General features: G+C 40.3%; 1 long non-coding RNA gene across 1 annotated transcript in view; it reads left to right on the forward strand.

Moving 5' to 3' along the window:
* The first annotated feature begins 720 nt into the window (after positions 1 to 720).
* LOC129006664 (uncharacterized) overlaps positions 721 to 26,956 on the forward strand; it is a 38,505-nt gene continuing 12,269 nt past the window's right edge. The window contains exons 1-3 of the long non-coding RNA XR_008492048.2: positions 721 to 849; positions 20,825 to 20,949; positions 22,762 to 22,957. This is a non-coding gene — a long non-coding RNA (uncharacterized LOC129006664). The remainder of the gene's footprint in view (positions 850 to 20,824; positions 20,950 to 22,761; positions 22,958 to 26,956) is intronic.

Raw genomic sequence — 26,956 nt, forward strand, 5'->3', positions numbered from 1 at the left:
ATCATTTGTTTGGAGATTCTAGTTTTTCTCAAACATAGTCCATATATAAATAAAAACACTTCCAGTTGATTGTCTAATTTATACATATATACATGTCTATGTATACATATACAAGCATACACAAATACATATGCAAATATGTGTGCATGTCTGTATGCTAATGAAAGACCAACAGTTTCTAAGTGACTACTAGTTAATTCGTAGCTAAAATATTGCTGTCACCCTTTTTATGTTTTGTAACGCTTAGTAACCACATGATAGTTACTGTATACAGAAAGGTTATGCAGCATGCTTCATTCTGTAGTTGTGATAGTGACTCAGTAAAGTTACAGGATGACAATGTGAGAATAATGAGAGCTGAAAATGCTGCAGTCCATTCAAAGCACGATTGTCAAACTGGAATGTCTTGAGTTGGTGTGTCGTTCTTTAAAATTTTAGGAAAATATTAGGAATCATTTTAATGATTAGTTCATGGTAAAGTAGCAAACATTCTCCTATTCCTGGTTCTCTCAAAGGTCATTTGTCAGTCTATTTTTATTTTAAAATAATATGTGCGCAGCATATACTTCATTAGGAAGGACATTTAGAGAGGTTTCTAGATGAGAATAAAATGAATTCAGGCATTTATTCAGAATGAGGCCAGATGTTTTCCCAGGAGTCTTGCATTCCTAACCACAAGCCAGTGTCTGCCAGATTTGAGTGTTAGGTCTCAAAAACTAAACACCCTGGGCTTAATGCAAATTAAATTAGAATGAGAAAAGTAATTATCCAGGACTTACAACGGCCAAGTAAAGAAATGAGATGACTGCCCTTCATACAAGGAGGTGCTGCTGATCTGCTATTAACAAGGTAAGTTCCCTGAGATATTTTTCTTGGGTTGTAGCCACGAGGGACAGTTCTGAGCTAGCCATGTCTTCTCAGGCTTCCCGTTCCCTTTTTCCTAAAGGTACACTTGAGAAAACAGCTGGATGGACTTAAGGAATAACTTCCTCTACAAAAACTGCCTAACAGGAGATGTGGCTTAGTGCATCTACAAAAATAAGCATCGGCCTATGTGCTGAAAATAGTTCTGCTAGGTAGGAGGGCAGGTGGAGGCCACGATGATAAAATGTAGGGCAATCTTGGTCAAACAAATCATGTATTGGGCCGAAAACATTTTCTGCTTCTGACTTTTTTGTTTGTTTGTTTCCATAGGAATTTGGCAGGGAAGGGAGACTGAGGAGAGGGAAGCTGATGATTTAGTACATTGGCTTAATGTTGATCATTTATTTATCAGGGCAAGTACTGATCTCACATCCTGAAGATTTACTGTACAGTTGAACAGGGTGGAGGAGACTCAAGCGCATTCTGGTGGGAACCCATCATAATGCTGAAATCTGAGGCTGGATCTAATTCCCATGTAAATCAAGCTTGCTCTTGATGTTGCTTTTTGTGCAGTGGGGGACATGGTTGTGTTTGGGTTATATTTGAACCGAACTGTATCATAATAAAAAGCCAGAATTGAACTTCATTTGCAAGAAGGCATTCATTCTCAGACTCAGGTATAGAATTTTAGAGCTGGAAAAGATATCTGGTTTGAGTGCCTGATTTTATAAATAGAAAACTAAGGGACTTGCCCAAGGTCACACAGCCATGAGCTTCCCTCCCCAGATAACACAATAGCTTTTAGTACCTTGGGAGACATTATCTTTTAGGCAGACTCTGAAAAGTATCCATTTTGAAAGAGCTTAGCTTTTTTTGGCTTTAATCCTCACTTGAACAGTTTCTCTAATGCCTGTTTTTTTCTTGAACAACCATGAACACATCAATCAGATTTCTTGAATCTTTTATCCCTGCACAACACACTAGGCACATTGTAGCAATTACAAATCTCAAAGGATACACTACAGGACTCGTTTTCTGATAGTATAAAAAATGATATAATTTTCAAACATGACATACAAACCATCTGAGTTTGTTGTGGGAGGTATACACTCCTTGAATGTAAATTTATACTTCAATAGTTAAGGATCCATCAGAAAATGCAATTGCATATGTTTATATGTTTATATTCCACCTTTGGAATCTTCCACTCTTCTCAGTTCTTATGAACTTGAGCACAGTAGAATTTGTTGAGAACCTCTGCTCAATTTGTTGTATATTAAATAAGTGTTTATGAACTGTTTCTATGCACCTGACCCTCAATTTTACCATATAAGATTGCTAAGACTCAAGGCCAAAATGAATGGAGTGTGTTTTCCAGAGGAACCAAATTTTAGAGCAGGAAGGGACATTCAAGATCATGAGGCCACTCATGCAAGATGCAGAAATGAGACCAGATTGTTAGCATTCAGGCTGCATTCCATTCCATCATACCTGTGTCTCCCTTTAGTTCATGTCTTCTTATAGGAGACAGTTATTTCATGAGTGATCATTTAAACGACAGGTTTAGGGCAGGTTCTATTGACTTGGGCAAAAGGCATCTTGTTCTTGATAAGTTTGCATTTAAATATGTTTTGTAGGCATGTTTTCAAAACTAAAGACCTACTTTCTTATAAAATTGAAAAAGACAATAATTTGAATCAACTTGGTTATAGGAAGACAGTAATAGCATCTTGTAAATACATTTCCAAAGGGGATAGAGAAATAGAGAATCATCCGTGTGAGCACGTTTCACTGAGAAAATGAAATTTAGGTCGTGACCCTTCAGGTCTTGCCATGTGGGCTTGATTGCTGAAGGTGCATGGAAAAGCCTTTTAGCATGGGAGGAGACATACTTGACATCTGACTTAGCCCTTATTTCATAGACAAGAACAGGGAGTCCCATATGAGTTGTGACTTACTCAAGATCACATGGCCATTTAGTGGCAAAGCACATTGTTTCAAACCTCTGATGTCCATTCAACTGTTAGCTCATGTACTGTGCCCTCACCGCAGTCAAATATTCCAACAATCTTAAAAATACGAGCTACCTGAACATGGTCTTGACCATTTTGGTCTGAATCAAAGGAGCTCTCTAATAGTCCTGATGTTAGAGGGTGAATTTGAAACTTGAAATCTCTGGGTGCCTCCTTCAAGCTCCAGATCATTGTTTCTTGTCAGACTGCCTTTACTGAGAAACTCAAACTTTTAAGTAATATTGACTGCATTTAATTGTTCTTTAGAATCCAGTCAGATTCCTCCATAGAGAATGTGAATCCCAGCAGGTATCTTGACCAAACTACAATCTTTGCCTAATCTAAGCTTTCATTTAAAGTTTTTCTATAAAATATGAATTTGTGAATGGGAGTTGATGGCTGGAGGCTAGGGAGTTTCAGGATATTGAATGAGCTGTCACATTACCATAACCTGATTTAGATTCCCCAGAAGGCAATTGTGACTGGAATTTTCTGGGCTGAAATGATGATGGGAGAGTTTTACTTAGAGAGGTTATGACAGACTCAGCCTGAGGAGTGACTGTAAGGGGAACGAATTGTGACTGAAGGTGAAATTCAAGGGTATATAAAGGAATGCTTTGGGGCAGGGGCTACATTATGGGGAAAAAGGGAGAGTTAAACTTGGAATTTTGAGGGCATAGAAAATTTTAGGATCAGAATTACTTGTAGTGAGTGGATGTGTTGAATCATAAATGATGAATTTTTAAAAATACAGTCACACACCAGTCATTGCAGTAAAGTAGCTGAGGTTTTTTAAAAACAATGATACCATTCTAGAACTTTTTTAGAAGCAAAAGCTTAAATCTCCAATGCTACCATCAATCTTTGGTCTACACTTAAAAATTCCAAATTAAGGGAAGAACTAATTAGTGGTAGATCTCTTGGAATTGAATTATCTCAGGCAGCAGCTCAAGAATCTGTCTTGTTCATAGGGAAATTCTGGCAGGGAATTCATGATCTCGCTTGCTTTAATCTACTCCTGCTGGTTGTAAGGAGTGCAACAATGATGTTCCTTAGTATTTACTTGCTCTGCTGCCCCAAGTTCACTTGTTCTGTTTTGCAAACGTGGCTTTGGCTCAGGGCTGCCTCACTGTGTCATCTTGATGGGGCAAATGAGATCCAGAGAAGCCAAACTTCCCTGAGGTCTCAAGCCCACTAGGCCTGGAGTAAACAGCTAATGATGTGTGAGGGCTTACACTACGCCCAGTGCTTTTACATGTATTAACCAATTGAGGTCCCAGTATTCCCCATTTGCCACCCCCACTCTGAAATGAGGAAAGTTTAAAAACTTGCCCCAGGCCACTCAGGTAGGACATGTGGTGGGTCTGAGAGTTGAAGCCAAGCAGTCTTTTTTTTTTTTTAATTGTGGCAAGAACATTTAACATGAGATTTACCCTCTTAACCAAGTTGTAAGTGTATGATACAATATTGTTAGCTATAGGCACGATGTTGTACGGCAAACTTCTAAGACTTAATTAGCTTACATGACTAGAAATTCATACCCATTGAAGAACAACTCCTCATTCCCCCTTCCGTAAGCCCATGATACCACTATTCTAGTCTCTGCTTCCATGTGTTAGAATATTTTAGATTGACTATACGTGGAATCATGCAGTATTTGTCCTTTTGTGTCTGGCTTGTTTCACTTAGCGTAGTGTCTTCTAGGTTTATGTATGTTGTTGTATATGACAGGATTTCCCCCTATCAAGCTCAGTCATATCCCATTACATGTATATGCCACTGTTTCCTTATTCAATCCTCTGTCCTGGGCGTTAGCAGTGTGATTGCACAGCTCCGAATTACATCCAGTACCAGGTTTCCTGAATCCTTTCACCCACACCTAGCTTCTGTTTCTTCAAGAAGTTTCAGATAGGAAATCGCTTCCCTTGCCTTCAGAAATGGGAATAATTGTTCAAATCACATTTGTCTTATTTTCCATTTACATCATGCCCTGGAATTACTAATTTCATTGTAGGGATTTCCTTATTAATAAGTAAGTTTTCTGAGCTGTTCCCTTGAGTAGCTGAATTTACAGAAGATCTGCCAGTAACCAATGGTCAGGCTTCTCCCCTTAGATTGAAAACTCCAAGACTAAACCAAAGATTGGTGATAGAAATGGTGGGGGTGGGGGAAAGTTTAAGCTTTTGCTCCTAAAAAGTTCAAAATGGAATTGTTTCATTAACACTTCAACTACCTGATGCATGTGACTGTACTTCTCAACTCACAGATTTTTATTTAATGCACCCTCCACATGATCTCTGAATCCTGAAATTACCTATCTGCTCATATTTCCAAGTTAAGTTCTCCATTATTGGTTCTAGAATTAGTCCATTCTTCTCATCTCTACAGTCAAAAGAAATTCTTGGAAGAGTAAAGACTAAAAAACAAAAAAGGGAGTAGAAATACCAGAAGATACTAAACAAATTCATGTCCCAACTTGTCGTTCTAAAACAAATAAATTATGCCACATGTAGTTGCTTTTCATTGCCAGCCAGAGCCAGAGATAGCCCATGGTTTCCTCTGCGGTCTAATCTGAAGAATACATGCATATAACTATATTATTGAGTAAGATACCCAGATTAGATTTTATTCACTCACATTCATTTATTTGTTCGATACATTTACTAAATCTCTAGCCTGGCTTGTGCAGGACAGTTCCTGCTCAAAGAGCACAAGTCAACACCAACCACAATGCCTTGGAACAGGGAGGAAGATTTCAAATAAGAAGTTATTTCTACAGTTTTTATTAATTTACTTTTGTAGATGGGGGGAAAAGTATGATTTCCTCAACTTACAAGCAATTGCATGCCAATAGCTTATTTAAAAATTGGCTATTTGGAGCCCAGAACATATTTTCTTCCACAGAAACAATGGCACACATATTCACTAGCCTCGCCAGGTGGGATCACAGAAATGGCACCTGGGCAATATTGTTATGCTAGTATTGTTGCCTCCACTTTTGAGTCGTAGTCGCAGTGAAGAGGAGGGCAGTAAGAAACCCAAAAGGAGGAGAGTAAGAAAGAGGATGGAGTGGAGCCTGCCGTGTTGGAGGTAACATGGTCCGACCTTGACCCTGGGCAAGTCTCTTTATCTCTCTAAGCCTCAGTTTTCTTATCTGTGAAAGATATTACCTAATCCTCAAAAGCATGGAATATCAGCCAAAGTGTCTGGTCCCTCCTTTCCTGGGTTTGAGGGTAGCTCCAGGAAGCAGCTGGAAATAGGAAATTGACATTCTTAAAAGATTTCTGTAACTCCTTCATTTTTCAGTGTTTCTGGACTTCTCCGTCTACATTAACCAAAATTAGCCCATTCCGTAAAATTATCTTTCACCAAAATTACCTACCTACCCTTTCCAGCTTTTCAAAACTCTGAGTAACTCAGGATTGTTGGTCTCAGCTGGGTGTCAGGAGGAAAGCAATCTGATTGAACCAACCCACACAAGTGCATGCAGCGCTTGACAGTCTCTGAACTCTCCTAGAGTTAGTTGCATTTTGGGGGGGAAGAAAAGCCTTCTGCTTATTATCCAAAAAGCATGTCCCAGTGATGTGATTTTAGCCAGTGTGCCAAAGTGTAGTCAAAACTTCAGGCACAGTGGGGGGAAGATATTTTTGGGCTGGGGAAGGTCAGCTCGTTCTGTGCATCTGTCCCTGGCCAGCTCCATGCTGCCTCGTCTTTTTCACAGTACCTTTCCTTTCTTTACTTCTGAACCTCCAATTCCTCTCATGCTTTTTGCCTACCCAGAATGGCTTTTTTTGGCAGCCACCCCAGGGATCCCTGAGGTGAGGAGATGACGGGAGAAAGGGACATTTGCACATGCTGTTCATTTTTCTGAGTCATTTCTAGGTTGGGGTTGTTTCTACTAGCATTTCGGATACTCTTTATAATGCTGTGATAATGGCTATGTGGTTGTTTAGATGTGAGTCTTGATAGAAATATTCATTGGCAGTGAATTCTATAAATTATTGGAACTTCTGAAGATTCTCCAGTGGCCTTAGAAGTAAGTTTTGTAAGAGTGATTGTCTTACAAATATTTTTACCAGACTGCAAACCTTTCATGTTTGAAATTGGTGTGGGTCTTGGAGACTTATTTTGTCTTCTTTCTTAATTTTAAATACAAGAAAACCCAATCCCAGAAAGGTAAACATGAACAGCCTCTATAGTTACTCTTGTTCTCATTTCGAGAACAGATGTGGGGTGACAGTGATGAAGCTGGTCCATATTGTCCATACCAACTTGAAAGCAGGTTCCTCTCCAGACATTAAGCTTCAAAAAAAAAAAAAAATTGGTGGGTCAAGAAAATCAGAGGGCTAATTAAATGACAAGTTATCTGAGGTTTGAGGCAAGGCATCAGGAAGGGAAATCCCCACATCTGCATGTCCAGAACTGTTAGCGGAAGGTCGTGAGAATATCACTAAACTCCTTGCTCACAGTAGCTGTATTAGTCTGTTTTCATGCTGTTGATAAATACATACCTGAGACTGGGTAATTTATAAAGAAAAAGAGGTTTAATGGACTCACAGTTCCACACGGTTGGGGACGTCTCACAATCAGGGCGGAAGGCAAAAGGCATGTCTTACATGGCAGCAGAGAAGAGAGAATGAGAACCAAGCAAAAGGGGTTTCCCCTTATAAAACCATCAGATCTCGTGAGACTTACTACCATGAGAACAGTATGGGGGAAACTGCCCCCATGATTCCATTGCCTCCCCCACCAGGTCCCTCCCACAATACATGGGAATTATGGGAGCTATAATTCAAGATGAGATTTGGGTGGGGACACAGCCAACCCATATCAGTAGCAGTGGCTGGAAGATGTTGAAATGGCACTGAAGGAATCGTTCTGGGAGCTCAGCCTATCTCTCACAGGGTTACTGCCTAACACCACACCATTTTGCTGCCTGACATTCCCTCCTCATTTGCTAATTTAGAAAATTGCAATTTGTCAAAAAGAGCTGAAAATACTTCACTTTCAACCTCACAGAGTGAATGGGGGTATCAAACAAGGTCATCTATGTGAAAATATTTTAGAAACCAAGAGTGCAGACCAGTGCAAGCTGTTCTCACCATGCTGACCATTTTATACATGGCTTTTTCACTCCATCTTTTCTCCATCAGAATTGATTAAACTCTTTTCTTCAGGCTGGCGTAATTCTCAGGATGTCAATCTACTAGTAGAGGTTCCTTTTTTTTTTTTTTTTTTTTTTTTTGTGGCTGGGACTTAAATGCACTGCCAGGGGGAGTGTGGAGGTCAGAATCAAAGCTTAGTAGATTTCCAGTTATCTCTGCTCCTTCACATTCCTCTGAAAAGTGCAGGACATTGGGCAAATGCTCTTGTGCCTGCTGGGGATATCTGACCCTGAAAATAGTGAAAAAACTAAATTAAGATTTTTTTTTTATTGTGCCTCTAGCAAAAACAGTTACCAAACCAGTCAAGCGTTGGTGTGACTGGCACCTGCAGTGGTAATTGGGATTCTAGGAAAGTTCTTAGAACATTTGCCTTCTTTTAAATAAAATGTTTTAATTATACTTCATGATTCCTGATCTTCCACAGGGAAAAATATTTCATTTTTCTTGGTGAGTCCTTGAACCTCCACTTCTCTCTTACTTGGCATTTTGAATTTAGTCAAATATTAATCATTGCAAGGAAATTCAGGAGGAACAAACTCATTTTCACTTCTGTGGCCTTCACTGTAACAGTTCTTGACCTGTGCTGTCCAAATTTCATGTTATAAATGATGATTTCCACATTATTTGGAAAGTATATATATGTATGACCCAGTCAATTATGAAAACTACCCAAGAATGTATCTTCATGGCTATAGCTTTTTTTGGGAATATGCTCAGTTTTTAAATTTTACTACTACTCCTATTGTATTAAATACATGCTAGATTTGACTTCCTTATGATTCATTTTAAAATTACCCAGTTAAATAACAGACATTGTATTGATTTTGTTTTCTAAAGTATGTGAGTTAAGAAATTTAAAAACAAATCACCATTTGTCTAATATTTTGTTTAAATCTATTTCAAGGCTTTATAGAAGTAATTCACAATGTCTCCGTTGACCTTGATGATGCATATTGCAAAAATCTATCCACTTACAAATATTTTTAACAACTCACAGAACAAGAATCTTCTTGTGGATTTTCCAGTCCAATACTAGGTGGAATAGAGCAAGGGATAGTGTATATCATAGAGGAGGTATCAGCTGCTGGAAACAGAATCCAGGCAAGGACAAGGCAAGGGTGAAGAGCATACAGCAGCTGGGACCCAGATAGAGGAGAAGAGACTGCGGGATATGAGTGACGTGCATCAGGGAAGCAAAAATAGACTAATCACATTAAGGAGGGAAGTGGGTCAAGACCCCTGTGATCACATCACACCACTGGAGGTGTTTTTAACCCAGCTTCAGCTATAGTGCAACTTTAATGAATGCTATGGGGCTTCTTCCCGAACACGTACAATTTACTTGCAGTTTGTGGACATTCATGGTTTTTTGATGGTGATCTGCAAACCACTAAGTATTCATAACCCCCCAACATGAAAACTGTTATTTTTATGCAAGATCTTTTTTACTTAGTTAATTGTGTTCATTCTAATAATGCTATAAAAAAATACCTGCAACTGGATAATTTATAAAGAAAAGAGATTTAATTGTCTGGTTATGCAAGCTGTGCAGGAAGCATTGTGGCTTCCGGGGAGGCCTCAGGAAACTTTTGATTGTGGTGGAAGGTGAAGGGGAAGCAGGCACGTCTTACACGGCTGGAGCAGGAGGAAGAGACAGAGTGGGGAGGGGCTACACACTTGTAAACAATCAGATCTGGTGATAACTTACCCTTGCCATGACAACATCATGGGGAACAGTGTTAAACCAGGAGAAATGGCCCCCATGATTCAATCACCTCCCACCAGGCCCCACCTCCAACATTGGGGATTACAATTTGACATAAGAGTTCCACGGAGACACAGATCCAAATGATATCAGTAATCTACATCTTACTGCATGGCCAATGTTGAAGGCTAATTAGCCTGTACTGGATAGATCCAATCCTTAAGATAAATCAGGCACATTCCAAGACTTCTGGGTCCCCTAGAGACTTCTATAACCTCTTGCTATTCCTTTCACTTATCTGAAAAACCCAAAACAAAATAAAACAAAACTTAACAACCCAGACAGGGAAAAAGATTGATAGTTTTCCAAGGCTGCTCAGTTGCAAACCCTTCTTTTTTTTTTTTTTTGACAGATTCTTGCTCTGTTGCCCAGGCTGGAGTGCAGTGGCATGATCTCGGCTCATTGCAACCTCCACCTCCCAGGTCAAACAATTCTCCCACCTCAGCCTCCTGAGTAGCTGGGATTACAGGTGCGCACCACCACACCTGGTTGATTTTTGTATTTTTAGTAAAGACAGGCAAACCCTTCTTTTTGGGCCTCCATTAGCAATGTAAAAAGTGAGTGTTAGGAACATGAGTGGAATTTTGAGGATATTTTCTGTTTTGTGTTATTCAGCCTGATGTGGTGCTGTTGCAGAGACCTTCATATACATTCTGGGCATTCACATGTTGCTCTACATCCAGGCCTCAAAGACCTCAAAGTAGGTCTTCAATAACCTACATAAGCTGTGTTTTGTGATTATTCAGCCCTGGACTGCAGGAGGCCTCTCAATATGAAGGTGACAGGGCCAATATTTTGGATTTACACTTTGGTCAGATACTAGTTTTCCTATAGTCTATATTCACTTACATAAAGTAGGAAAATGAATAATTTATAAAAAATAATTTAGATTATTTTGAGATACTTCAAAATAATTGAGTAAGTTGCTTAATTTTATTCAAATATTTTTACCATCTCACATACGGGCTTTTTAAAAATAGCTCATTGTATGCAATGCAGTTAAGACAATAATTATGTTATTTTTTTCCCTTCTGAATTTAGAGAATGTTCATTTTGAATTCATTTCTTTAAAATTGTGACATTTACATTGAAAAGAAACTGATATTTGTGTTTATGCAGCACAGTATTTTTATTAATTGCATATGCAAGTAACATCTTTTAAAGAATTTTCAAAGATATAGGCCAGGCATGGTGGCTCACGCCTGTAATCCCAGCACTTTGGGAAGCTGAGATGGGCAGATCACCTAAGGTCAGGAGTTCAAGACCAGCCTGGCCAACATGGTGAAACCCTGTCTGTACTAAAAATACAACAAAATTAGCCAGGCGTGGTGGTGTGTGCCCTTAATCCCAGCTACTCAGGAGGTTGAGGCAGGAGAATTGCTTGAACCCAGGAGGCGGAGGTTGCAGTGAGCTGAGATCACATCACTGCACTTCAACCTGGGCAACAAGAGTGAAAACTTCATTTCAAAAAAAAAAAAAAGTTTTAAAAAAGACAAACCAACAATTCTTAGGGGCCTCTAGATTTCATGTGACACTATACAGTATTCACCTGAGTAAGAGGGCATTTTGTTTTTCTTAATTATCTCCCTCAAAAAGCATGGTCACCCCAGTATCCAACCCTGTGCCTACTTCATCCCACAACCCATGTTCTTGTTATTATTCTTCTACTGTCAAATAAATTGGTCATTGTGTTCCTTATTTAAAACTTCATGTGCCAAGTTTCAGTCTATTTGGAACTAGGAAAAGGTTTTTCTTCTGCTGAGTTGTGGTAATTTTACCAGGCAAACTTCTGTGCAAAAGTCCTTTTTTTGGAATCACAGTTCCAAGTTCTGCTCTAGAAATAGACCCACTGAGTTCAGGTCCTGCTCTATTTCTTAGAAATCATGTAAACTATTTAATTCCATTAAACCCTCCTTCCCACGTCTGGATTAAGTGAGATAATGCATGAACATTTAATAGATGCAAATACTCAAAAAACAGAACCTAACACAATTATATTCGATGAACAATTATTTACTTAGTTTAGGCTTTGTATCATTGTTAATCTCACTTATCCATGCCTTTTGGGGAACAGACATTTCTTTTTCCTTTTCTAAATAATCACTCACAGTATTTGTCAGGACTGGCTAGGATAAACCCCAAATCCCCTCAAATTTCTGTGGTTTAGCAGAATCAACAAAAAGCCCTGAGAAGGTTGGCAGGGAGACTCCATCAGAAGTCCAAGTGGATGTGGGCTCCACTCCCTCATCCTTGGGAGTACATGTTGTCCTCAGTTGAAGTGTCAGGGGAGCAGAGAACCCAGGCTCACACATGGGCTTTTCATTGCCTACACTAGGAAGTGGCACCTGTTATCTTCCTTCCCATTTCATTGGCTCATACGAGTCACACAGCGTCACTCAGCAGCCCAGAGCTGAGAGCAGCATCCTTCGCATGCCCGGGAGGAAAGCTGGCGAGAAAGCCTAGGCAACTTCTCCCTCAAATCCCTTGAATAACACCTATCTTCTCAATCCTGCTTTTCTGTATTATTTTTGTCTTATTCTGTGTATGTGTTTTATTGTAAACTACTTCAAGTCTTTTTCATGAAAAGAGCCTGTGGGAAACAACCTCCTGAGATTTTTACTGGGAAGTTGGCTTTGTTTACCATTTTGCCATTTCTACTTCATATTATTATATTATTTGAGGATACTTTCTTTGACACGTGGAGTCTACTGTGTTTTATTAGACACAACATATCTATTGTGTTTTATTAGATGCAAATCACTTATGCCTTGAGAATTTAACCATCTTCCAGAACTGTTCCACCAAAAACTCATCCTCAGATTTCCTAGAGTTAATAGTAATGGTTTACATTCTTTGCAAAAGTGAATACTTTCTGAGCATAAAAACTTAATGGAAAAAGATTAATCTCCATGGAGCAATGGTGATAATGCACTGTCATAAAACCAGTAGACTCAACGTTCATGTAATCAGCAAAATCCAACCTATTTTAGTTGTGAATAGGCACCATGAAAAACAAACAAGCTTATAAAACCCCCGAAGAGCATTGATTGTAAAACATGCACTTGAACAACACCAACACCAACTAGGAAATCCTTGCAAGTTTATGGTCTTGAAAATACAAATAATGTGGTTCAGTTTGAAAAGAGATTCCAAACATCAAATGCTTCATCTATTTTCTTCTTTTTTTGTTTTAAGGATGAATCTGTAAACATGTTCATGCTCAGCCTGTCTTATTATTTTTGCTTCCATGTGGTCAGAAACACAAGAGGAGTCTTATTTCTCGGGATATTTTGAAATTTAAGTTTCAAACCCTACTGTGAAACACGCATGGTAGAAACAGACAAAAACAAAGAGCTTATTGTCATAATTTTTTTTTTGGAAAAAATGTAAGAATGATTGAATCGTGTACTTGATTTAAATTTGGGTACTTAGGAGGTAAGAGCTATTCCAAGGAATTAGGCAGTGGGCAGCTGGCCATGGTCCCATCACCTCCTGTGTCCGGGACCGCTGCTCCTTCCACAGAGAGGGTGCACAGGCAGACAGGGCCGAGTCCTTTTGAGCCTGTCACGAGCAGCATGAGGTTCTGTGCAAACACTCAGAAACCCCTGGCTACTCCTTCTCCCTTACACACAAGCATACAGCCTATTTACAGATCATGTGGATTTTGCCTCCAAAGCCCCACTTGTATTGCTCCTGTTCTTTCCATGGTCACCAGCCAAGTTCAAACCACCATCCTGAGTTGCCCAAAAATGCCCGTACAGCATCCTGTTGACCAATTCGGTGACCCACTCTGGACCCCACATCTGGTGGCCTCCACTCTGCAGTCTGAGACATCGTGTAGAGACACTGCTCTCAGGGTGCCCCTGCCACGCTTATCCCCTGGGAGGTACTTCAATCATTACCCCTTGCCCAGAGGATGAAGTCTCGCATCCTCTACAGGGGCTTGCCAGGCCATCCTCCTCTTCCACCACCTGCCTCTTCCACCTCCTCAGTGACCACTTTTGCTATGATTTTCTCCATCTCAGTTGGGCTTCCCCTTCTCACATAGTGAGGGTCCCTTACATCTGGGCCCTTCAACGTGTGTGTTGGGGGAGAACAGAAAGGGAAGAGAAGGATGGGAGCAAGAAAACTGAGTAAAGATTCTCAGCTAGAGGCCACATACAGTAAAATGAGCACATGAACACATCTACCCTTCCTCAGTTGACACGGATTGTCACAGAACTTACCTGCTCATTGAATAGGGCTTGACAGGGCAACTCCTATAGAAAATGTTTATAATTTGGACTGTTTCTGTCTGGAACACGGAATCTCTGCAGAAGAGACCTTAATGACAGAAGGGAAAAATGATGACTGGGTTCCTCCTATAAATTCATGACCTGGTTTCATAAATCCTCCTCTTTATATAGGCACAACTGTGCATTTTTATTTTCAGATCAAGCCCTCAGTATCATTTTCATTGTTTTTAAGGCATGCTAGTTCACACTACTATATACAAACCCTGAATTGTGAACTTTTCACTCACTAACCAATTCATTAAGACCTGGTCTCCTTAAAAAGTGACCATTATCAAAAAGAAGGCAAGAATTTTTATTTGGAAATTTTGCAAATGGGATAATTAATTGGTTAGAAGTCAGGAATACGGAATTGGCCTTCAATTTGCATTTGCATGTCAAGCACATCATTTCTTGTATATATTTTATGTTTATTTGGGGTGACTTTACAGGGAGCTGAAGGAGATTACTGGGAGACCCTTCACAGACATTGCTACATTTAGCAAAGTGGCTGGACATTCCCCATCTTGTGTATCACTGCCCTGATATCACTGTGACCTGTTTTATCATTGATGGCTGTGGCAGCCCATCTGGAGCAGCCACTGTGAGGATGCCAGCTGCAGCCTGGGCCATGCACTCCATGAAGCCAGTGGGGGCCAGGAACAGGTGGAAGGCCTACACCCTGCTGAGTTGGTGGGGCAGGAGCCCCACACTCCCAGGCACAACTCCAGCCACCCAGCCATGGCTCCAGACCCTGGCATCCTTGCACTCTCAGGGGCCTGAGAAGACTCCTGCCCTGGCAGGCTTGGAAGTGCCTGTTCCCACTCCCTGGCCTCTCCTCATTCCTGGTGCCCACTCCAGTGTGGGGCAAAGTTGTGGTCAAGCCTGGGCACTGTCGTGACCTGGCTGGGTGTGCACATGCCAAGGGCAGTGCTGACACACTAGCTGCCTGCTGCCCCAGACCCCTCTGAAACTTTGGGCACCAATGAGCTCAGGGAGTGAGGCCCAGAGGGCTGACGATGGCTCTGCATGGGCCTGTGGGCACTCCTTAACATGGACAGCCTGGGCACTGCAGACAGCATGTTGATGGTGGCAGGATGCAGACAGGTTCCTAGATGGGAAGGGGCAGGTCCCCAGTGAATTCCCTGTTTCAAGCCAGGGAGGGACTGAAGCCTGGGGGCTGGGCTGCCAGTTTCAGGTGTCCATGACCCAGAGTGGGAACTTACGGTGCTTTTTCCAGCCCCAACCATGGCTACCCATGGACCAATCAGCATGCACTTCCTCCCTCCTGAGCCCATAAAAACCCTAGACTCAGCCAGACTCAGACACTCTCTGGGATGACCTGCCTGCCATAGAAGCTACCCATTTTGGGCCTCATCTACTCTCTTTGGGACAAACTGCCTGTGGATAGGAGCTACCCACTTCAGGCCTCCTCTCTGCTGAGAGGTGTTCTGTCTCTCAATAAGGCTCTTCTTTGCCTTACTCATCCTCTAGTAGTCCATGTAAACTCATTCTTCCTGGACATGAGACAAGAACTCGGGACCCACTGAATGGCTGGAGCGAAAGGAGGTGTAATGCTTTCCTGGCCAGCTTACTGAGCTGTGGGTGGTCACACACTCCCAGACTGTGGGAATGAAGAGCTGTGGCCCTTCTGGGAGTGCAGACCTCTAGGCTCCCTGAGCCAGGGCTGTGACACACTGTAACACCCTCTTTGGGGATCTGTGGTTCCTGGTGTCTCTGAGCTTTTGGGTGCCACTGCATTCCCATTGTCCAGACGCTGATGCCCACAGCAGAAGCCACGTGTGGTACATCTGGTTCAGTCGCAGCCTTTCACTGAGCCAGCGCCTGTGCCGGTGCCTGGAGCTGCCTGCCATACCACAGCAGCCGACATATCTGGTTGTGTGCAGTGGCCAGACCCTGTGCGTGCTCACTCATACACCTCTTGCCACTCCATGCCTGGCTTGCCCTTGGCAGGTGTGGGATCCAGGCCGGCAGCATTAGCTGAGCACAGCTGGCCGGGCTGAGTGGGCGGAATGAGCCCAGTGGGTGTGAGGAGAACTCAAGCAGAGGTGCCACCGACCACAGAGGTTTCCAGCTGGTGAAGGGACACCTGAAGGATCCTGTGGCATTACTTACTTGTGCAGCATTGTTCTTCCACTTTAGGAGTGTGCTTGTCTCATATCCCTGTGTGTGCTGTCAGCAACTCCAGGGAGGGGTGGCGCCTCACACCTGCCTATCTTAGCATCTACAACTGTATTTTATATCTGATCGAATCTCAGTAACTATTTTATGGAGAAAACTGTGGTGACTTTTCAATGTGTCCACTCAGCAATAGCACTTGGTTCATATTCCATGTGCTGGCTGGGTGTGTCAGAGTTGAAAAGAATCCCAAAGGGGGAATTTAAATCATGGTTTGTTTCTTGATTATCTCATTTTTGGCATGTAATTTTAGGTTTGAGGCCTTATTACAGAAGTCATGAGGATTAGTTTCAAATGATCGTAACCACTGAGAGCCAGAGGGATCTTAGATAATTAGTCAAGTATACGGATTTGGAAATGGAGTACCTGAGAGGCGGAGCATTAATTTCAGGTCCCAAAGCTTGCTGGTGTCCAGGATGAGATGGAGAACCGGGATCTTGATAGCTTTCTTTTTGGCGCCCTTTACATGATATGGGAATCCTTTCATTTTAGTCCCAGCTGTCATTATAGCTTTCCCCTGGAGACAGCTAAAAATATAATTTCAGCTTTGATTATATTTTAAAAGTATACTAATTGAAACGCAGGCCACATGGCAAAGGCTGCAGAGGGGCAGGGACTTTTATTATCAGTCTGCGAATTCAAAGAACAGGATCCCATTCATTCTAATACTCCAAGAAACACAGTCATTGGAGCCCATCTGCCTCTAAACTGTAGGGAATAAGAAAAAAATATATTTTGAGGAAATGTCCCAGCTTTAAAACTTAATTAATTTTATTGTTCATAATTAGTTTCATTATTTAAAAATTATGTGAGATTTTTAGTCTATTTGGCAATTAAGCTCTGAGATTTCTGTTTTACTTATTTGTAAACCAAAATGTTTCAATACGCCTTTCTTACCTGGGGCTTCTGACCTCAGCCTTGACATTCTCTGCAAGAATATTCTCTGTATGAGAGTTGTAGACCAGGACACCTGCCCAGTAAAATGTGCGTTTCTTTGGTTCTGAAATTATGTCAGTTCAGTTCTTTTCAGTGTGAAAACAATTGGCAAATATAAAGCAAATTTAGAACTGAGACTTGTTCCCTCCTCAATTCTCTCATCAGGTTTTATAGAAACATGTGAAAATGACATGAAATAGTAGTTGAATATTTTGATGTTATAACATGTGGCAAGCTTAACTTTAAAAATAAGAAATCCTCAGCACATGCATTTTGCTTTCTACAAACTCTGTTTAAACTTAGGCTGGTCTTATTTTCCATGCTTCCTGTCTGTTTTTGCTACTCTAGTCAGAGCTCTAAGTTTTAGTCTCCCTGCAGGTAATCCACTAGAGTTCTTTCTGGAAGAATCATAGAAGGGGTATAAACATTGCTTTATGTTTCTTCTTTTCTGGGTTCGGTGGTTTCTTTCATATGCTCACCTCTTTGGGGACATTCAAGTGCTGGGCTAAATTTTCACTATTATTCAAAAAGAAATTTTTTTTAATTGATAAAAGCCTAACTAGCCCTCAACACAATGAATTTTGCTAATTAAAAAGGCTGTGATTCTTAGTCAGTGTTAACACCTGTCGAATACCAAAGAAACGTTTTAGTGTTAATTCAGGTGGTGACATATCAGTTGATTGCAGAAATATTCCCTGAGGCATAAACAAGAAGGCAAAAATTAATTATTACTTATTGGGTTTGTGTTAATAATTACTGTAGTTTCCGTCAGCTTCAAATGAGAATCATATTCAAAGTGTCCAGAAAAGAACCTCAGTGGCTTTGGGGCATGATCTTGTAAGAGGATGTTTCTTTTCAACATTATTTTTTATTTTTACTCATATTTAAAACTATTATTTTTACTCATTTTAAAATTGTGCATATTACTTGCTTAAAGCACTGGCCTTTATATTTTCCAAGAGCTACATTCATAGGAAAAGTGAACAGGTGGTAAAAATGACCTGATAACATTTTTAAGTCTGACATCTTTATGAGCATTTCATCTAGATATTTATATATTTATTTTATTTATTTATTTATAGCTCTCCTTATTTCACAGAATATTTGCTTAAGAATTATTTCATTATGTAATAAAAAAGGATGACATATGACCTATGTTTTAAGCTAAAAAATTTTTAAGGAAGAAAAATCTATACCTGCTATCATGTTGGGTAAAACCCATCCAGTACTTACGAAAATAAAAAATTATTAGGCATAGCCATTGTGACGGTTTGGAACACATCTTTGAATTTTTTGCATACCACTTTCAAAATATGGAGTCCAATTCCTGTCTCCTAATGTGAACTGAACTTAGGGATTTTCTTCTAATGAATAGAAAATTGTGGAAGTGATATTGGGCCACCTCTGGGCTAGGTTAGCAAAGGTGACACAGCTCTGCCGGTTTCTTGCTCTCATGGGGAAACATGCCTCAGGAGCCCTGAGACAGTATACTAGAGGGACTGCCACCCTGAAAACACAGTGCTGGAGAGAGATTCCAGGGAGAGACATAGAGACACAGAAAGAGGTGCCCGAGGATCTCAGCTGTCCAGCCCCTGTTATTTGAGTTATTCCAGCCCTGGCATCAGAGAGATGAGAGGAGAAACCTGACAATGTCCCCAGCCTGAGCCATCACCAGACTCCATCCTCCTGAGTGCCTCTGAGCCAGCATCACTGCTGAATACTCTGGAGGACCTACAGAGACTGAGAGATGGTAAATGATGGTTGTTGTTTTAAGCCACCAAGTTTTGGATGATTTGTTAAGCAGCTTGGACACCTAGAAAAACTATCACTACTGAGTTGGATAATTGCAGAGGGTTTTAAAGGCCAAAGTCATGAATGCTTCTACCCTGGCAAGGTCAAATCATCAGGAAATTGTCTTTTAAACTCAACAGATCTTCAATGCCCCTTTGCTGGGGCTAGAGAATAATCTGATATGTGTCTGATAGAGCCTCTTCAAAGCCTCTGTCAACAACTGTTGGCTGGGTCTGGGTCAACCCTGGCCTGGTTTAATTTCAGTCAACTACAGCTACTCACCTTCTGTTTTAGGTCCTGGCCTGTACTGATCTTTTGATCAGTGACTCTGTGTATGTATCTGTGTGTGTGTGTGTGTGTGTGTGTGTGTGTGTGTGTATTGTGTGTGTCTTTCCATTTTATCTGAAGGGGCTAAATAATAGTGCTGTGGTTGCTTTATATGCCAAAATAATTCCTAGGAAGAGAATATTGGTTGTCAGTTGAGCTTTAAAACAGATGTGAGAGAACACTGAGGAAAGGAATGCATGAAACCAAAAGGCAAAAAACAAAAGACAAACAAACAAAAAACAAAAAAAAAACTTGCCATTTTTCCCTATTATCCACATGGATTTTAAACTAAATTAAAAATGATATTTAAAAGTCTAAAGGCCTAACTGAAGCTTTAGATTAGACTGGTGGGAATTGTCACAATTACTCACATAACTGTGCTGTAAACTAAGATTATAATAATTTTTTAAAACCTAATCTAATTGACATTCGTCACCAAACCTTATTCTCCAGGGGCAGGCTAGTCTGTGTTATGCTGCTTAATTTACTCTAAATTAAAAACAAAATCATATCCCCTGCAAATAAAATTATTTATAGTATGAGTAGAGACTGTTCTATTTCCTGAGTTGTGTAGAATTTCATTGCACAGTTTTGATGCCTCCTGGGGAAAGATCCACAGAGCATCAAGGCAGAAATCCTTCCTCGTCACAACCTCCCCCTATCATCAGGGAATGCACGTGTTCGGGAATTAAGGAGAAAGAGCATCCGATCCCACCTCTGTCCTGGGTTGGTTCCCATGAGCAAGCAAATGTGCTGTATTAATGCCTATTAAAAATACATACATATATATATATAAACATATGAATATATTGATTAAGAAAATAGTATGTTCCCAAATTGCAAAACAAAAATATTATCTATTTTATTTTTATTATTTATTTTAAAATGTATTTTAGAAACAGGGCCTCCCTCTGTCACCAGGATGGAGTACAATGGTGTGATCTTAGCTCACTGCAGTCTTGAACTCTTGGGCTCAAGAGATTCTCCCACCTCAGCCTCCAAAAGTTCTGGGATGACAGGTGTGAACCAACGTGCCCAGCCTCAATTTTAGATAAAAAGGCTTATGAGTTTATTATAAACCACATATTTCATCAACACATTGGCAGGTTCTGCAAAGAGCTGTAAGGATGCACTGAATATTTGCCATTGTGGATGAGGCTGCTGGAGCATTGGGGATCCATTCATCATGCCAAAGTGTAGCTCAGGGAGTCACCTCCATGGAAAATGTGTGCTTTCCAAATGTGGCTGCCAGGTCATTGTGGAATTCCATCCAGAAGCACCTTGTTCTTCCATTGCCATCATTCTGGACAAGGCAGAATCCACATTCCCCACATTACTAACTTTAAAGCAGAAATGTTACGCCTTTTCCTATAATTGAAATTGTAGTCATTTTAAAATCAAATATTGCTAAAATTTGACTTTAGAGGGATAGATGATCAATAATTGGGTTGAAAGAACACTGTCTCTCATTAACCAAGATGAAAATGTTTTCAGAGATTTGTGAAATGTTTTGCTAAGAAGACTTTTCACTGCAAAGCACCCACTTTGTTTAAAGCAACAAGGCAAAGTGCTGGATGAACGTAAAGAGGTTTTCAACACAGAACTTCACAATAAAAACGGTAAGAAATGCACACAAACCATGGAAATCAAGTGCTGTAAGTGTGTTTTATAAAAGTGGCTCAAGGAAATGCTTTGGACATTTCTATTAATTATAGCCAGTGTTCATGGATCTGTATGCTGAGTACACACCTAGGCATTTGCATTTCATTATTTCTTTGAACTCTTTCAAAAGCCCTGAGGTCTTTATGATTATCTCCATTTCACAAACAATGATACAGAGGAACAGGGAAAGCAAGTGATTTGCTGGCTGTCATAGAACCACGTTGGGGAGCCAAGATTCAAAACCCAGGAATTTTATTCCAGAACTGTATAGCGGTTGCACATTGTATGGATGGAGTCAAATAATTCCTTCTATTGGACACAGTGGTGGTGAGGATGGGGAAAGGATGATTGCAACAAAAGTAAAACACAAGCAGGGAGGCTTTCCTCCAGGTAGTTTTCAGTTTTTCTTTTATATAGAGAGTAGGGGGAAATTCATCCTGCTTCTTCCTTGGAAATACAGACTCTGTGTATGAAGACATCTTTTATAATCCCAATTTAGCAACAGCCTCGAGCTGTTCTTAACTTGGGAAATGCTGTGTGGCTGACTCAAACTGACAGTGATGAACATATTTTGGCTGACACCTTACCAAAATTTGGGTTTATTTATTCATTAATATTTTTCTTTAGGCAAAATATATTTGTCATGCCCTTTCTATTTATAACCTGGGAATGTTTCCTGTTTAGAGTCAGACTCTTTGTGACAGCCCACCAAGAAGCAGAAGACAGATGGTTTAGATGCCCCTTTAGCACAGTTTAAAGAACGCAATCTCTTTGTAATGGGATGCAAGTCTGATTCGGGGTCATGCTCCCTGTGTACACTTTGTGTTTTTTTGAATATGTCGGTTTGAGTAGAAGTTGCCTGTGTTCAAAAAGCAGGGTCCCTACTGTGCACCCCTCAGTCCTGAATGTGGCTCCTAATAGATAGGATGTGACCAAGCCGTCACATTAGATTCGTTTCCACTAATGGAGCTTCTCAAGGTCTGAGATGAAAGCTACAACCTAGCCCCAACCCAGAGATCTGGGTTTCTGGTGTGTAGTTGTTCTGTTCTTTCTAATAACTCCCCTCATGGCCTGTCTTATTCAGAATCTTGTAAATGAGCCATGCCTTGTGATATATTTCTTCCATCAAGAAGATTCAAATACACTGCACATCCAAAAATGAATCATGAATATACATACTTAAAAAATTTTTTTTTACAGGGTCTCTCTCTGTCACCCAAGCTGGAGTGTGGTGGTACGATCACAGCTCATTACAGCCTCGACTTCCTGGGCTCAAACAATCCTCCCACCTCACCTCTTGTGTAGCTGGGACTATAGGTGCATGCTACCATGCCAGAATAATCTTTTTTTGTATTTTTTGTAGAGACAGGGTTTTTGCCATGTTGAACAGGCTGGTCTCAAACTCCTGGGCTTAAGCAATCCACCCACCTTGCCTTCCCAAAGTGCTAGGATTACAGGTGTGAGCTAAAAGTATTTCTTATTTCAAAGCAGAGTTGCTACTTAGCAACAAGCATGGGCTTGTGCTTCTTGGTGTGAGCATGTCCAAGCAGGAGGTAGATGCTGGTGGAGATTAGGTTAAGGAAAGAAAAGCATCATCATTTTTGAGAAGGAATATCTCTCAAGAGGAAATTCTTTAGTGACTTCTTAGGAAAAGTTTAGATCCTGATGCCTCATGTGACAAATGTCAAATGCATCTCAATTACTTGGATAAATTAGCCAGAAGTATTTTGCACATCTGAAATCATTACCTCACTTTATCTTGTTTACAGGTAAATACTGACAATCACAGACCTAGAGTACTGTTTTTTCTTAAGAATGTCTTTTCCAACCCCTGGCACCAGTAGATGTCTTCCACCTTGGGACAGTCTTGAAAATTACGGCCCGGTAATTATCATCTTTGGGGATGATGTAAGGCCATATTATATGGAAGATTATATGAAGATTCACAGACTACTGAAAAGACAGGTATTCGGGGCATTTCATGGAGTTCAAGAGGAGAAGGATAAAGGATAACCATCTTCAATGTATATGTTTGGGAAGGCAGTTTTGTGGGCACACTGCTTTATACCCGTAGGCACTACACTTATTTCTCTGTTGTTGAAAACAACAGAACCACAGCATTGACCGCACAGGTGTTGGTGGGATTTCAGTGTCTTGGTATATCATGAACCAGATAGGAACTTGTTAAGTTTGAAGGATGAGGTTGCTGGGATTTGTGTGTGGGAGAAGGGGATGCTTCGTTCTATGGCTTTTGATATAGAGACGGAAAAGAAACAGTCAGGGAGGAGAGTGAAGAGAGAAGAGTGAAGCCACGGGGGGCTCACGTGTAGGGGTCTCCAGAACTGAAGGCTGTGGTGAGAGGTGGAGAAGAGAAAGGCATAGTCAGGTGTCAGAGCACTTAATTTCCTCATCAGCAGCTTAAAATTTGGTTTCGCACACTGGCTTTAGTGTGTGACACCATTCAGAGCTGAGATGGGGAGTGTCAACTTGACCTCTGCTAAACCTCTGAGGATGTGAATGCTGTAGGGAGACCTCTGCTAAACCTCTGAGGATGTGAATGCTGTAGGGAGACCTCTGCTAAACCTCTGAGGATGTGAATGCTGTAGGGAAGAGAGCAGGGGAAATGAATTCCATATAACCAAGCAAACAGAGTACATATCTCTCTCTCTCGCTCGCTCACACACACACACACACACGCACACACACACACAATTCTCATTAACAAAATTATGGGGAAAAAACAACCTTTCTACCACAGTTACAAGGTCTCAAATTTGTAATCTGTAAATTCCTTTTATTCAAAAAAGCACTAGCTTTTCTTCTGAGACCTTATTAGATGGCAGGCTAGTGCTACGTGTGTTAGGTACATATTCCTTTGTGTTCACATAAGTAACTCGTTGCATTTATGAAAGCAATGAATTAATCCTATTCTTGTAGGCCCAAGTGACCAGGCCTTCATATGGGAGAGGATCTCCTGCAGCGTCCAGAGGAGAAGGTGGTTAAGTCTCTCTAGGCTCATTGGACAAAATCAGTTAAATTGTGTTCCAAAAGCTGTATGGCTGCAGACACTGTGAACAGCAGGAAAGCCTTTTCACAGTTCAAGGAGCCTTGCTGCCCGAGATGAGAGCTGCCAGGGATGGCAAAGTATCAAGCACTTTTTTCTATGACTACTTAGTATTGGACAAAAATTTGCCCACCAATCCATCTCACCCTAATGTTTCAATAAATAGCCTGTGTTTTAATATTCTCATGGGAGGGATGTGCTTTAAAAAGTTATAGTCTATCAGATTCTGCACTCTCTTTTGTATCCAAATGCACAAAAGGAAGGTTGAAATTCTAATGGAGAATGTTTTCAGTTAAAATCCATTCTCAATGATAAAATTAGGTAACCTTATTCTTTTCTTAGACTATTTTTTTCTTCCACGATCACACAGGGATTTTCAAATATTTGTCTTGAATGTCAAGTTTAACTCTTTGGTGCTGTGCTAAAGACAAGACTGTAGCAATTAGAGAAGTGTTCAGATAACCACCTACAAGAAGACAAAAGGCTCAGCCTTGAATTGAAAAGATTAAAGGACTATGCACATTTCATCTGAAAAGAATGGTTATTTAATGATGATTTTTATATACCATGCATGGTTGCTGCACAGAAATTGGCCAGTAAGTATTTCCCATCTTTATTTGAAAAGATAATAGGAAGAAATAGAATTAGGCAGCAGCACATAGGATTCAACTCAGGCTTAAGGAAGGACCTTGACAGGGGGATTAATACAAATATGGGAGACAGACAGACTGTCTTCTCTAATGGTTACACAGAAGAAGGTGAGGCTATTGTCCACTTGTCTTTTTAGATATGGTCTTGCCTGATGGCAATGAGATCAAATTCAAACATTTATTCAGGTTTCTGATATTTTGTCTTATGCATTTTGGCATGTAAAGCTATTAAACATAATACTGAAAAGCATTAGAGCATAGGGAGTAAATTGTCATCCAGAACAATTAAAAAAATCCTTGAATATATGGCTGGGCTGAAACATTCTCTTCATTTTATAGGAGTCAGAGTAACCTCTGAGATAGAGGATATATGTCATTTTTATATTTTTATTTGAAATGAGTTTTTTTTTTAAAAAAAACTCTTAAAAATTGGGAGAAAAGATTAATTAATCAGTGTGATTGACTCCTTACAGCAAATAATATAAACTTACTTATGGTGATATTTATGTAATAAATTTCAAAGTAGAATTTTTGGATAATAGCTTTTCTAACTGTAGTGGAATGCTTGGAATAATACTTAAAGGTAACAAGAAACTAGATAAGACATTTATCCTTTTGTAAATAACTTTTTTTAAAGAACAGTTTTAAATTTGCAGAAAAATTGTGAGAACAGTACAGAGCGTGCCTATAGGCTCCACACCCAGTTTATCCTACGATTAATATTTACATTTGTTTGGTATATTTATAAAAATTAATGAACCAGTATTGATATAGTATTATTGTCTAAAGGACACACTTTATTAAATTTTCACAAGTTTTTGTCTAACATCTTTTTTTTCTGTTCTAAGATCCCATCCAGGATACAGTACATTAGGTGTCCTGCCTCCTTAGGAGTTCTTGGCTGTGAGTTTCTCAGACGCCTTTCCTTGTTTTTGATAACCTTGACAAGTCTGAGGAGTACTAGTCAGGTATCTCGTAGAATGTCCCTCACATCGGGGTGCCTGCTGTTTTTTGTCATGATTAGCCTGGGGTTGTGGTTTCTTGGGAGGAAAACCATTGAAGTAACGTGCAATTTCCATCACTTCACTGAGAGCGCATACAATCAACATGACTTACCGCTAGTGATGACAAACCTGATTGCCTGGCTGAGGTTGTTGTCAGTTTTCCCCACTGCAAAGTTATCCTTTTTCCCTCTCTCTTCCATACTGCACTCTTTGGAAGTTACAGTGCCCAGCCTACACTTCAGGAGTGGGGAGTTAGAATCCACCTCATGGAGGGCAGAGCACCTATGTAAATTGTCTCTAATTCTTTTGCATAGGAGACATTTCTTCTTTCTCATTCATTGATTAAATCACATATTTATATCACCCTGGATTCATAGATATTTATTTTGTGCTTTGGGCAGTAATCCAATACTATTTTACTTACTTGTTGCTCAGGTGGTTCTAGCTTTGGTTATTGGGACTGTTTAAGTTGACCCTGGTGCTTTTTTGACCTACCGCACCATTAGTTTCTTCTTTTCCAACTTTTAAGTTCAGGAGTACATGTGCAGGATGTGCAGGTTTGTTACATAGGTAAATGTGTGCCATGGTGGTTTGCTGCACAGATCGTCCCAGGTATTAAGCCCAGCATCCATTAGCTAGTTTTCTTGATCCTCTCCTTCCTCCCATGCTCCACCATCTGACAGGCCCAAGTGTGTGTTATGTGTGTCCATGTGTTCTCATCATTTAGCTCCCACTTATAAGTGAGAACATGTGGTATTTGGTTTTCCATTTCTGTGTTAGTTTGCTAAGGATAATGCACTCCAGCTGCATCCATGTCCCTGTAAAGGATGTGATCTCATTCTTTGTATGGCTGCATAATATTCCATGGTGTATAGGTACCACATTTTCTGTATCCAGTTTATCATTGATGGGCACCTAGGTTGTTTTTTTTGTCTTTGCCATTGTGAATACTGCTGTGATGAATATATGAGTTCATGTGTCTTTATAATAGAATGATTTATATTCCTTTGGGCCTATACCCAGTCATGGGATTGCTGGGTTGAGTGATATTTCTGCCTCTAGGTCTTTAAGGAATTGCCATACTGTCTTCCACAATGGCTGAACTAATTTATACTCCCATCCACAGTGTAAAATTGTTCATTTTTCTCAACAACCTCACCAGCATCTGTTGTTTTTTGATTGTTTACTAATATGTGAAACGGCATCTCATTGTGGATTTGATTTGCATTTCTCTAATGATAAGTGA

This window comes from Pongo pygmaeus, chromosome 8, assembly GCF_028885625.2.
Source record: "Pongo pygmaeus isolate AG05252 chromosome 8, NHGRI_mPonPyg2-v2.0_pri, whole genome shotgun sequence".
NCBI classification, from domain to species: domain Eukaryota; kingdom Metazoa; phylum Chordata; class Mammalia; order Primates; family Hominidae; genus Pongo; species Pongo pygmaeus.